A 3,188-nucleotide genomic window follows, 5' to 3' on the forward strand; every position below is an offset into this window, starting at 1 on the left:
GCTGCGGGCCTCATGACAGGTAAAAAAATGGCTGTATTATTGTTACTGTGGTATTTATGGCGGATATTAGTGTTTCGATAGACAGAGAATGCAATACGTGTTAGGTTAAGAGGCGGAGACAGCTCAGAATAGGAAGTAATCAGTGAAATTTGTGCCAAGTGAAGGTGCACTTTTTTTTTTTTTTTTTTTTTTTTTTTTTTTAATATGCAGAGTCAGGGGCGTATCCAGGAATATTTTGAGGTTGCCCATATCACTTTTTAGATTAATGGGGGTTTGGCATCCTCCTTTGTCAATTGAGTAACGTTTATAAACCAAGGGAGAAATAATGATAGCCAGGGAAATGTGTAGACTCGCTATGGAAAGTATTGTAGGTGATTTACTAGCTGGAATGTTGCTGGGCAGTATATACAACACCCCTGGATCCGCCCATGAGTGTTAGGAGTGTATTATTTTCCATCTAGCAAGGTGTAGCTGTCAAATCCGTACACTACAATACACTGCAATTGATGAATTTAGGAATATTTTAAGAGTACTGCTGCCATACTCCCTTGGGTAATCCTTAAGGAGGCAAGAGTAAATATGAAGAAAAATATCCGAAAGCACAACATTTGAAATCTTTATATTGTTTTTAATTCTTGTATGATTTTTGTACCGACTAAATCTCAAGTATTTCGGTTTCAGGATAATGCAGTGCAAGATTAGAGAGAGTGACTCAAGATTGGTGCAAGATTAGAGAGAGTGACTCAAGATTGGTGCAAGATTAGAGTGGCTCAAGATTGGTGCAAGATTAGAGAGAGTGGCTCATGATTGGTGCAAGATTAGAGAGAGTGGCTCAAGATTGGTGCAAGATTAGAGAGAGTGGCTCATGATTGATGCAAGATTAGAGAGAGTGGCTCAAGATTGATGCAAGATTAGAGAGAGTGGCTCATGATTGGTGCAAGATTAGAGAGAGTGGCTCAAGATTGGTGCAAGATTAGAGAGAGTGGCTCATGATTGGTGCAAGCTTAGAGAGAGTGACTCAAGATTGGTGTAAGAAAGAGAGAAGGAAGCTTGGCTGTCGACACAAATGCTTCGGTATGTAAGTAAAGTAATTTTTGTCAGTATATAGGTTTAGAGGGGAAAGTAGCAATTATTATTAGTTATTATTATTACTGTTACTATTATTTTTATTAACAGGGTGGGTTTTCGTCCTTTGGCATCTTATTTCTCCCAGTTCCCTGGCAGAATGATATTAAGGCTCTACATTCCATAGCACATCATCGTGACTAGCATACGTTTCTAGTGCTAATCCATTGTTTCATTAATGATGGAGGTATGGGAATTTTAGGCCAAATTGTCGAGTACAAAGAAAACTTGGGATATGAGAGAAAACGGTTGTATGTGAAGGCTATAAAGGGTAACTATACCAGAATGAATTTGAAGTTAGTCATTAATGTTAATTGTCATTGTTATCGCCATTAAGTCATTGTTATTGTCATTATTGTGGTGTACAGGTAACCATTTGGCTTGTCACTCATTGTAGAGTCACCCACAGGAAGAGGAAAGAATGAAGGAAAGAAAGGCAGTAGAGGATCCTTATTATTATTGTTATTGTTATTGTTATTATTATTATTATTATTATTTCAGCTCCGTGATGGTGATGCAGCATAGTGTGACTGCACCCAATTGCTCTGATTCCACCTTGAAAATGTCATAGAAAGATGGAAGTCTCACCGTATGGATTGCTTCAGAGTATTTTGGTGAGTTTTCAGAGATGTGGGTTTTGAGGTTTTCTATATCTGTCCATCTGTATCTCTCTATCAGTCTATCAGTCTAATGCCAGATGCCACAGTCCCATAAGGGGTGGCCACAAGCAGATCGCCTCCATGTCACCCTGTCCAGTGCCACTTCACTGCCTTGTTCTCAGCTCACATAAAATAAAAACTGGATAAAATCGTCTGATTAATGGTAAAGAACTGGAGTAAAATAATTTGTTTGTCTCGTTCTATCAGGCATACATTTTTGTTTATATTTTTGTCTCTGGACTCCACCTCACTCCTTTGGTTTGGGGAAGGAGATATGGATGATGAGGTATGAGGAGGTTTAAGGATGAGGGTGATTAGGGATTGAGGATGAGGATGATTGAAGGTTGATCATGATTATAATGATGATTAATGGTTGATAATGAATATGATGATTGATGTGAGGATGACGGGTGAAATACAAATACCAAGGGGAGCCCACAGGGAGGTGCGGAAAGGGCCCGAGCAAGACGGGCATACGTCCCCTGCCACGGAACCTGCAAGAGGCACACCTTCCCGCTGCCCTACCCTCGACCCAGACCAGCACTCTCCAGAAATGGGGTGGGACTTGTGTAGCCACAGTCCCCAGTAGGACCTCAATGATGCCCACTGTGCTTCTTTCACCTACTGCCCCCTGTAGGATTGCAACAACGCCCACTGTGCTTCCCTCACCCGCCGCCCCGCTGGGAGCAGGACCGCGGTGACGTCCACCATGCTCGCTGGAGAGAGGACACATACTGTGCTCCTCTCACCTGCAGTCCCAGGGACTAGTGGAACCGCGGCGGTGCCCTCTGTGCTTCCTTCGTCTGCTACCCCTGCAGCACCCGCCAAGGGCGACGCCCTGTGCTTTCCTCACTCCTTCAGAGGCCGAGCGGGATGCCCCTCCCGCTTTCCCCACACCCAAAGGGGCAGAGCTAGCTCCCTAGGGAGTCGCTGTCATAGAGGTCCTGGAGCGGCCCCATAGTGAGTCTGAGGGTATGCTCACTACAGCCAGCGCCCAGACGTCACCAGTTGCTGTCAGACTCCCCCAGTGGGAGATGCCACAGGCAGCCCCTGACGGCCTCTCGATGAAGGCGAGGCTGCAGCCCCCAGCCACCAAGGGACACCCCCAGGACTCCTGGATGAGACCTCCCCCGACCAGCTGGTGAGCTGTCCTCCACCAGGATAGGCAGCAAGGCAGCACGCCTGCTCACTCTGTTTGCCTCAGCCCCAAGGGCCGACACTCCTCCAGAGGCCCCTCCAGGGAAAGACCTTCCCCCTATGTTGCCCTGCTGCCCTTATCTGATGATCTGGCACATGACGGTGGTCCTGTGCCCCTCCAGAGAGTGCACACCTGAAGGGACCCCTCCCACACCTGGGCAACACCCTCAGTTACCCTGTCTTAATTAGTCACAACTCTTATCCCTG

This window comes from Coenobita brevimanus, chromosome 113 (genome assembly GCF_032717465.1).
Source record: "Coenobita brevimanus isolate Jiangsu-jjx chromosome 113, ASM3271746v2, whole genome shotgun sequence".
NCBI classification, from domain to species: Eukaryota; Metazoa; Arthropoda; class Malacostraca; order Decapoda; family Coenobitidae; genus Coenobita; species Coenobita brevimanus.